The sequence below is a fragment of the Pseudophryne corroboree genome, chromosome 10 (genome assembly GCF_028390025.1).
Source record: "Pseudophryne corroboree isolate aPseCor3 chromosome 10, aPseCor3.hap2, whole genome shotgun sequence".
In the NCBI taxonomy this organism is placed as follows: Eukaryota; Metazoa; Chordata; class Amphibia; order Anura; family Myobatrachidae; genus Pseudophryne; species Pseudophryne corroboree.
In genome coordinates this window covers 312,932,876-312,943,190 of record NC_086453.1, presented here as the reverse complement: position 1 = coordinate 312,943,190, position 10,315 = coordinate 312,932,876, and the positions used below count along the sequence as shown (strand labels likewise).

The window sequence follows — 10,315 nt, the reverse complement described above, 5'->3', positions numbered from 1 at the left end:
GGTGACTCTCAAGCAGCTTTGTATTTAATCAGGTTACACCAGGTTGCACTTACACCCTGTCTCAACACTAAGGTATACTGTGTATTTCATTGTTAAAAATATAGATATAAAGGTATAGTGTTGTGAGCGTCTGCGCCGCTGGTGACCTCCTCGTGGTCTCGAGCGTCTGCTACGCCATAGCGAATCATTACGTTTGTCTATAGCCAATAGCGTGCCTGCCTGTGATCATTTACTCGTGAGTGAACGTGACGCCTGAGCGTCTCGATCACGGCTAAGCGATCGATACGCAAATAGCGTACCTTTACGGTACTTCTTACGCATTCAGCGTACAGTGTTCTTAGACCTCATAAAGGGTTATAAATACATAAAGGAATTCTGCTTTGTTAATTGTGTCTGACAGTCTTAATTTTTTTTTTTTTAATCAACCGGTTTCCATGGAAATGAACCAGAAAAAAAGTGTACATAACAGAAGGACGTATAATTCTTAATACCTAAAGTGCATACTTAGCGATCTAAAGCAGGGAACAGGATTACTATTAATGATTTAACAATTATATATGAGACTAGTGCATTAAATATATTTATAAGTGAGTGTACAGCGCTGTGCTGAAATAAAGTGCCTGTGCTTCAAATATAATTAAATATGTAATTATTATGTAAGGTGCTGAAAGTGTCATTTTAGTACTACTGATCAGTGATTAATAATAACACTAAAATAAATAAGTATATTAAACTGTGCTGTTATTTAGTTACTGCTTTTGTGAATATATTGAGTGTATCTATTGACACAATTGTAAAGGCACTTGGTATTTTCAGTCTGGATTACAGTACCTGATCTTCCCAGGTGGTCTCCCTTTCTGGTACTGATCAGGCCCAACACTGCTTCGCTTCCAAGATCGGACGAGATTGGGCATTTCCAGTGTGGTTTGACTGTAGCAGTTTAATACCGTACATGTGTCAAACGGGATCGGTATGAAATGCCTCCAATCAAAATCCCGACGTTCAAAATCCCGACACCAATTGACCGATGGTCAAAATCCTGACAAGGTCAAAATCCCGACATGAACAAAATACCGACAAGGTCAAAATACCGACATGTAAAATGCCGACAGGTCAAAATACCGACATGCTGTTTTTGTTGGGTTTTTGTGTTTTTGCTCGCCATGCTTCGGGCACTATTATATTCCCCCTCCAGGTCCACTGGGATGGTAAAGTATGAACAAGTCGATTTCAATGAAAAAAATCATGAAAAACTCATGTCTGTATTTTGACCTGTCGGCATTTTACATGTCGGTATTATGACCTTGTCGGTATTTTAAATGTCTGTATTTTGTCCATGTCGGGATTTTGACCTTGTCGGGATTTTGACCATCGGTCAATTGGTGTGGGGATTTTGAATGTCGGGATTTTGATTGGAGGTGAACTGACTGCATCCCGTGTCAAACAATACAGTGAATTTACAATAGGTACAGAGTGAATTGGAATAAAGTGAACTATTATATCAAATATATGGTGGTGGGCGGGTGGGGGTTAGGGGTGGAGGGGGAGAACAAGGTGGAATGGGCTGGGGAGTGCAGAGAATATTTATTATAATATATTTATGAAAAAAAAATTGTGTATGTACTTTTTATCCCATTTTTTTTTAAAGAGAATTGTATATCTATGTGATATATTAGAACAGGGGTGGGGAACCTTTTTTCTACCAAGGGCCATTTGGATATTTATAAAAACCTTCAGGGGCCATACAAAAATTATCAACTTAAAAATTAGCCTGCCCCCAGTAGATATGCCCCATTAGATATGACCCCTAGTAGCGCCGCTTACACACACACACATTAAAAGAAAGAAAAAACACAATACTCACCAGCCACGCTCCTGCTTCCGGACCCTTGCCCTCTGCCTTGCTGCCCACTCCTCAGAGCTATGGGAGAGACATCATGACATCTCTCCCATAGCACCGCACAGGCACACACGCACACTGCCAGAGCTGGAAGCCGGAGCTCAGGAGTGAGCTCCTACCTGCAGGTGCTGCTGAGGGGAAGAAGCCGGGTGCCCACTAGTAACAAAATCTCAGTGGGCGCCCGGCATCTACCTTGGTTAGGTGAGCCTGAGAGGGCCGGATCAAGTGGCTTTACGGCCTGAGGTTCCCCACCCCTGTATTAGAATATTGTTAATAAATTGCTTTTTATACTTTTACACTGGGTATATCATTTTATTAGAGACATCATTGGTCGCTTGTACCCCCCATCCTTTTTTCGGTAGACCCATTTGTTTCAGGGATTTAGCATTCCTTTGTGTACTTGGGCGCCATCAGACGCTCTATATTTTGGGGAGTGTCAATATACATTCGTTTGATAACTTCCACATTGTTAAAATTCTCTCGGACTGTTGTCTGTTTTGCATGTGACGCAGTATTATTCCTTTGTCCCCCAATATATATATACATATGTATGTATGTGTGTGTATGTATGTATGTATGTATGTATATATTGTTAAAGCCTAATATTTATCTTACTTAAAACCCTTTAAGAGGCCAAAGAACACAGTACGCTATTGGCGTATGGAATACCGTAAGGGTACGCACGTTGCGTAACAATCGCTTAGCCGTAGTCGAGACGCTCAAGCGTCACGTTCGCTCACGGCCAAGAGATCACAGGCGAGCACGCTATTGGCTGCCGACTAACGTAATGATACGCTATTAGCGTAGCGGACGCTTGGGACCACGAGGAGATCACAAGCGGTGCTGATGCTCACAATGTTAATCCTTTATAACTATACCATAAACAATGTATCTATGCAATAAACCTTGGTGTAGTGATAGGGTGTGAATGTAACACAGTGTAACCTTATTAACTTAAAAGCCGTACGAGCGTCTCCGATGCTCAGAGAATACTTAGAAATATAAGAAATACACAGATACCGATCTTAGGTTCTAACACCTTATATGAACGTTCTATTTGCAAAATAATAATACAAAACAAGTCATACACTACCAATATAACATAGACTAACTAACCATATAACTACACATGATATACTATAACAGCATAATAACACTTTACGAGGAAAAGAGAGAGAAAAGGGGAGAAGAGAGAGAGAGAGAGATATATGGCTCACAATAACAATAAAGACAATATGATTGCGGAGAAACTTACGCTCAAGGGAAACAATCGCATGCGCCTCTGGATATCCAGCTCCCGATTATCAGCAATGAGAACCGTTGAAGAGAATAGAGAGCTGGCCCAGAGTGGCTTGTCCTTTTATACCCTACTCATAATACAGTACAATGGTCCCTATATTCTTATTGTTCATTGGACACAGGAATTCCTCTTCGCATTATAACAAAAGGTCATAGGTTGATTCATACAGGTGGGCTGTGACTATTTCCAACTGCTCAGGTGGGTGGGAAACTAGGTTTCCCGCCGCATGGATAATAAAGTGCAAAGAATAGTAAATGTCCATAAACTTCTTATGTCCATAACTATTCGCACGAGCGATTAATCTGCTTCAAACCAACACCGGAATATTGCTAATTAAATACTCTTCCGATGGATACTAAACACCACTGTATAACCCTTGTCTGACCCTTCGTATCAAACAAAGAGGGATCTCTTTGTCTATGAACATGCTACATTAACTAAACTTTCAGATTCTATCAAAGGGACCATAATCTACGAAATACATTATATGGTAAAAATATGTTATAAACGAGTCGCCCGTTAGATGCACATAAACTTTACCGTAAATGCGCACACCGTGCGCCTGCGGGTGCCCGCAACGGCGAGTATGCGCACGCACGGCAGGGCTCATGAACGTGCAACAGGCACTCGCATGAGGTGCAAATATGGCAGTGTGTAGCGTGATATTTTTCTGACTTTGACAGTCCACCCTTTGGCAGTCACCAATAACTGCCACTTCCTAAAACATTTCAAAAAGAGAAAAATATATGTCATGTGTAAATATTTCTATGGTTGGGTAGGGGAGGAGAGGAGAAGGTGAGAAAAGGGTATGACCTAGTGAGATAGCAGAAGCATGTGTGTATGAATCCATGTTTGGGGGGTCATGTATCATCGTGCCGTACGTGTCTTAAATCAAGCTTCGAGGTATTGCGAAGTATACATTTGAATTCCTTCTTATCCCGTATTAAGGGTCTGTGGATGGGCTGTCAAACTTTACCGAGCTCGTTTCGGCTTTTAGTTGCAACAAAATGGGGGAGCACATTTTAGTTGATGATACATGAATGGGGGAGAATGTGTGATTGCTGATATCTGTGCCTGTATTCCTTATCGACTATGTGTGTCATTACCTAAAGGTTGTAGAGATGAAGATAAGAAACAATTATGGTAAATGCAGTGGTATTCTATGTGAGGTTAATATGCATTTGTTGGTTTAAGTCTTGTCTGAAGTCTTGTCTGAAGTCTCCTTTGGGCTTTTGCTATTAACAGTATGCAAAAAGCCTTGTCAATGTCCATAGACTTACAAAAAAAGTTGGGCTAGCGTAAATTTAAAATTTCTAGGGAAACTGGGGGTCTATGGCATAGTCCATCTGTTGTTTGTGTACAAGGTTGTCAAACTTCTTCTTTAATTCATCTGTTGTCTGTATATAAGGTCATCAAATTCCTCTTCCAAGCGGGTCTTTTTATCTTGGAGAAAAGGAGAAACAGGTGAAAGAAACGGACCGTAGAATCACATTTTCATCACATCATTGTCTCTATCGTTGGGTCATAAATCAAATCCATTGGAATTACAATTTCCTCACTCCTTAGACTCATTACCCTGGTACTCCGTTTGCACTTCGTTAAAGCCTGACCGCATCTAAATATCAAGCCAATCGATATGACAACACCCAAGATACATAGAAGAAACTTCCCTACATCCATTATGACTCCTTGAGCCCATTCTCCTAAACCAGAGAACCAATTTCGCGGGTTCAACCATGACACCCAACTGGTCAGCTCATTACCCACAGCAGCAAGGGTGAGATTGTGTCTCCTGCGAAATTCCCACTTTAATTGGAGAATGTCGTCCATCTTTTGGTCTATGACCTCGACCGGGTCCTCGGTACTATTCGTAATATAAGTGCAGCATTTCACGCCGTACTGCGTTGCCAGTGTGACACAATATCCACCTGTCACTGCCGTGAGATAATTAAGAACCATCCTATGCTGAACCAGTTCAGTTTTATAAGCTTGGAGCTCTCTTCCGGTATATCTAAAAGTGTCGTCATACATTTCTGTGATATTGTCTAATAAATTTGCAAGCGCTGATATATATTTATAATTTATCACTCCTCTGGCGGTGCGAGTGATATCTAACGCGATTAGGAATTGAATCCCGGTGGATTCACTGATCAGGTCAGAGGCCGGATGCTCTGTTCTCTCTATCAGGTGCCGTTTAACGATATGCTCGTAATGAGTGTGGGTATAAGGAGCTTGGGCACTGCGGTGAATATCTTTCATTTTAGTATGTGATACAGTCATTACCTCAGGCAGTACCTTTCCAATATAACACAATCCTTCAGAGTTTGGGGCAAGCCACTTATACGCCTTCCTCCCGCATATGAAATATGCATCATCAGGGAGAACATATGGGACGGAGTAGGACATAACCATATTACACATCTTCCATGTGAAATCTCCTAACCCTAATTCTCCCATCTGTCTAGTACACGTATCTGTTTGTATGATATGTGCACAGTATCCTGGTGATACCTCTCCAACTCTCATGGACCTACTTCCTAGGGTATACCTATATCGGAAATATTTTCCACTACCAGCTATGTGGCGTATAAGTTCTGTATCTGTTGGCATTCTATCGGCTCTGTATGAAAAGGTCATGGTTTGGTTATTCCATGACACTTCCCAATTTCCCGGCTTTCGGGGATTGGAAATGTTAAAACATACTAGGGATCTATCCACATGATATTGGTGGAGCTTCAAACTAGGAGGACAGGAGATATTAAACCTCCTGTCCACCGGCCTCCCACCACTTAGCTCAAGTACCTCCCCTATAGTTAAAGGGAAGGGCACTAATCCTGATTTGCTATGGCCTTGAGGTACTTGAGAGCATACCCAACAATCTGTCTGATTTAACACATTACCCACTAAGGAGTGATAGTCACTCAATGGATGCCGGTCCATGTGGATATTAAAACTGGACTGACATTTCTTGATGCACCCATCCTCAACTACATTGTCACAGAGCCTACAGATACAGTTCTCCTCAGCTAACAATCCTTCACAATTCCTTCTATTGTCAATGCTATCGGATCGTTTTCTGATACTCGCCTTTACTCAGTGATTATGTTGTTCTTGGAAATCTACGCCTCCATCTCTGTCATCAGAACCCATTCCAGAACCTCTCTCGACCTCCATGGTACTCTCGCCGGAACAGACTGCTCTGGTCAACATCATGGTCAACAGAAAAATCCGGATCACAGTCTCTTGGGGCAAGTCCATCTTATAGGAGGAAATGGAGAAGAATGAGAAGGGGGAAAGAAATACTTGAGGGAGATGGGATGGGAAGTGGAGAAAAACAATAAAAGGGAACAGGGGATCGACAACTGCCTCCGATCTTATTATTTTCAATGCTCAGGTGCCGTCACAGTTTTCCTGAAACAGACACTCCAGTGATACAACTTCCTCTACCGTCTGTTCTTTATCACGAGACCTCTCTGGATCAGCAACCTTCTTACAATGGGACGAATGAACCCAAGTCTCTCTCTCGGCAACCTTCAATGCTGTCGTGCTAATCAATAAGACTTGGTATGGTCCTTCCCATCTGTCAATAAGGCAACCTGAGCGTAGAAAATTACGTATCATTACATAATCCCCAGGTCCAATGTCATGACAATTACTATCTGGCAAATCAGGAATTACTAACTTCAGATTGTCATTTTGATTCCTTAGCTGTTTACTCATGTTAACCAGGTATTTTACAGTCACTTCATTGTTACACTTCAAATCATCCTGAGGGTTAATCATAACATGCGGTTGTCGACCAAACAGAATTTCAAAGGGGGACAGATTAAGAGGGGACCTGGGAGTGGTTCTGATGCTGTATAGTACAATGGGTAAAGCTTCTGGCCATGTCAATCCTGTTTCTGCCATAACTTTACTCAGTTTATTTTTAATAGTGCTGTTCACTCTTTCCACCTTCGCACTCGCCTGGGGGCGGTATGGAGTGTGCAGCTTACTATCAATTCCCATCAACTTACACATTCCTTGAAAGACATCACCTGTAAAATGGGTACCCCTATCACTTTCAATTATTCTAGGGATACCATATCTACACACAAATTCCTGCACAATTTTCTTAGCAGTAAACATAGCGGTATTTGTGGCCGCCGGAAATGCTTCGACCCAATTTGAGAATACATCTATACAAACAAGTACATATTTCAAATTTCGACAAGGGGGTAATTGTATAAAGTCAATCTGTATTACCTGAAAAGGGCCGCCTGTAGGTGGGATATGAGATGGTTCTGTTGGTATTGCCTTTCCGATATTCTTCCTCAAACAGGTAAGGCATGACATTGCTCTCTTACCTGCATGAGATGAAAATCCTGGGGCGCACCAATATGCTCTTACCAACTTGCACATTCCCTCCTTGCCCAGATGAGTCAGCCCATGTGCTGCTTCAGCCAGACATGGAAGATATGCTCTGGGGGCCACTGGTTTACCTTGTCCATCCGTCCAGAGTCCTGAGGACTCCTGGCCATATCCTTTTGCCTTCCAGACTGCCTTTTCCTGTGTGGAACACAAATTTTGCATTTCACACAACTTCTGTGTGTTGATGGTATTAAATACCATCAATTGTGTGGTGTCTGTCTGTCTGGGGGTACCGGCTGCTAACTTAGCAGCTTCGTCTGCTCGGCTGTTACCAAGTGATACTGGGTCCTGGCTATATGTGTGTGCTTTACACTTGATAACAGCCACTCTGTCGGGTTCCTGTATCGCTGTTAGAAGCCTTTTGATGTGAGCTGCATGCGCTATCGGTGTACCAGCTGCCGTCATGAAATTTCTGAGGCGCCATAGGGCTCCGAAATCATGGACTACCCCGAAGGCGTATCTAGAATCGGTGTAGATATTGGCTGACTTTACCTTAGCCAATTCACATGCTCTGGTTAGGGCAACCAGTTCAGCAACCTGGGCTGAGTGAGGTGGGCCTAGCGGTTCTGCTTCTATGGTGCCTTGGTCATCTACGACTGCGTATCCAGTACACAAGTCTCCCGAGTCTGACTGTCTGTGACAACTACCGTCAGTGTAGAAAGTAAGATCTACATCTTCCAGTGGGTTGTCACTGATGTCAGGCCTTGCCGTGAAATTTTGGGTCAAATATTCCATACAATCATGTGTGTCATCCTTTGTATTAAATCCTCCTTCCCCACCACTCTCATCCTCCACCCTTTGTGCCTGCCCAGGCACACCTGGGAGATATGTTGCAGGATTTAATGCACTGCATCTCCTTATGGTGATGTTTACGGGGGCCATTAGTGCCAATTCCCATCTTGTAAACCGCGCTGATGAGACGTGCCTGGTTTGGGCAGAATTTAGCAAGGCTGATACTGCATGTGGTGTATGGATTGTGAGGTTGTGTCCTAGCACTACATCTTCGCATTTCGTTACTAGCAATGCTATCGCAGCAACGCTTCGCAAGCATGTGGGGAGGGATCGCGCTACCGTATCTAGCTGAGCGCTGTAGTATGCTACCGGCCTGCTGGCATCACCGTGCTTTTGGGTTAGGACGCCTGCCGCGCAACCAGCACTTTCTGTTCCGTACAGCTCAAAGGGTTTCCCATAGTCTGGCATACCTAATGCTGGCGCCTGTGTTAGGCACTGTTTAAGTCTCTCAAATGCCATCTCGGATTCGTCTGTATGCGAAATACGATCAGGTTTGTTTGATGAGACCATTTCCTGCAAAGGTAATGCTAGAATGGAAAATCCTGGGATCCAGTTACGGCAATACCCACACATTCCTAAAAACGTTCTGATCTGTTGCTGGGTTTGTGGCAGAGTCATGTCTCTAATTGCTTGAATTCTATCAGCGGTCAGGTGTCTCAGTCCTTGTGTTAGACAGTGTCCTAAATATTTTACTTTAGTTTGGCATAATTGCAACTTGTCTTTGGAAACCTTGTGTCCTGTGTCTGAAAGATGAAACAGGAGCTGTTTCGTATCCTTCAGGGACGCTTCCAATGAATCTGAACACAGTAGTAAATCATCCACATACTGTATCAATATTGATCCACTCTCTGGTTGGAAAGACTGTAAACAATCATGCAAAGCCTGGGAAAATATGCTTGGACTGTCTATGAAACCTTGTGGTAATCGAGTCCATGTGTATTGGACTCCTCTGTATGTAAATGCAAACAAATATTGGCTGTCAGGATGCAGGGGTACCGAAAAAAAGGCGGAGCAGAGGTCAATAACAGTGAAAATTTTTGCAGTGGGAGGGATCTGCATAAGGATGACAGCTGGATTTGGCACTACGGGGAATTGACTCTCAACTATTTTGTTAATCCCCCTTAGATCCTGCACTAGCCTGTAACCCCTCCCCCCACTCTTTTTCACAGGGAAGATGGGACTATTGGCAGTGCTGGATGTTCTTACCAGAATGCCCTGTTGTAGCAAGCGCTCTATTACTGGGTAAACTCCTAACTCCACCTCTGGCTTCAGAGGGTATTGTGGGATTTTTGGAGCTATCCTACCATCTTTTACTTGCACAACTACTGGAGCTACGTTTGCCATTAATCCAGTGTCTTGTCCATCTTTAGTCCACAGTGACTCTGGTATTTGGGATGTCATTTCTTCTACTTGGGATGGAGTCCTATTTGTCATAACGGTATGTGTCATTAATTTTGATGGGGAGTCTAACATGTCTCGCACTTCCTGAGCGTTATTCTCAGGTATGTCTAAGAATACACCTTCAGGAGTACAATAAATGACACACCCCATTTTACACAATAAATCTCTTCCCAGGAGATTAGTCGGTGCCGATGCCGCCAGCAAAAAGGAATGCTTGGTATGCAAAGGCCCTATTGTAATCTCTGCTGGTTTGCTAACAGGGTAGTGCTGGACTACTCCCGTTACTCCCATGGCTGGAATTGTCTTACCAGTGGTTCTCATGCCCACTGTCGAATTTATCACCGATTTGGCCGCCCCCGTATCTACAAGGAAATTTAATGTTTTACCAGCTACATCAATTGCAATCTCGGGTTCACTTCCAAGACTTGCAATCAATTTTACTGGCTGCAGATTACACGTGTGGCCACACCCCTATTGGGTATGGTGACCTCCCTGAATCCCGCTGGCAGCAA

The 10,315-nt window shown here is 43.1% G+C and overlaps 1 pseudogene; it reads right to left on the bottom strand.

Annotated features, from left to right (window-relative positions):
- Positions 1–819: 819 nt before the first annotated feature.
- LOC134968064 (5S ribosomal RNA) lies at positions 820–938 on the bottom strand (annotated as a pseudogene).
- Positions 939–10,315: the final 9,377 nt, after the last annotated feature.